Here is a 737-nt window from a genome sequence, read left to right as displayed (position 1 = left end):
AGGTAGTTTGATAGCGGAATCTTTTTTTGGCATCCCTGGATTGGGTAGTTATACAATCGAGGCGATTAACTCGCAAGATTTTTCAATCGTACGTGCAATGGTTTTTCTTGGATCGGTACTTTATATTATTGGATTGATTTTGACTGATATCTCATATACGCTAGTTGATCCAAGGATTAGATTGGCATAAAAAACTTGTGAGAATAGATGGTTAGTGTTTGGCGTGAAGTTAGTATGAGACATATTAATGGAGAAAAATGTCAATTGTCTGATATTGATTGTCAATCTGTTTTATAATCCTCTCCGAATTGGTGGTGTAGGCGAGTATTTTCTGATTTAAAAAGCAGAATTTTCTATTATGCCATCACTATGGAATCGATTAAATAATTCAATTTGTAAATTGACTTATTGTGTCAATGTATTCATAATTGTCGGTTCCGTTTGGAGGGGTTCCCGAGCGGTCAAAGGGATCAGACTGTAAATCTGACGGCTCAGCCTTCGAAGGTTCGAATCCTTCTCCCTCCACCAAGAAAAGATGTATAGATGTTTTAGTGAGAAATGCAGGCTTTAAAGTAAAAAGAGTCCATTTTTTGTGGGTTGGTAGGTTCGCCCTCTGAATGAACGCGGGTGTAGCTCAATGGTAGAGCAGAAGCCTTCCAAGCTTACGATGAGGGTTCGATTCCCTTCACCCGCTCCAGTTTGGAAGATGGGTGTGAGCGATTTCATACTGCTTGCCC

At 39.8% G+C, this 737-nt stretch overlaps 1 non-coding gene across 1 annotated transcript; it reads left to right on the top strand.

The window, feature by feature from the left end:
* The first annotated feature begins 623 nt into the window (after window positions 1-623).
* On the top strand, window positions 624-694 carry Trnag-ucc. The gene has a single exon. It is a non-coding gene; the product is annotated as a tRNA-Gly (tRNA).
* Window positions 695-737: the final 43 nt, after the last annotated feature.

The sequence above is a fragment of the Priapulus caudatus genome, unplaced genomic scaffold, assembly GCF_000485595.1.
Source record: "Priapulus caudatus unplaced genomic scaffold, Priapulus_caudatus-5.0.1 Scaffold16296, whole genome shotgun sequence".
In the NCBI taxonomy this organism is placed as follows: Eukaryota; Metazoa; Priapulida; class Priapulimorpha; order Priapulimorphida; family Priapulidae; genus Priapulus; species Priapulus caudatus.
Note: the sequence above shows the minus strand (reverse complement) of the source record. Positions and strands in the feature narration are given on the sequence as shown.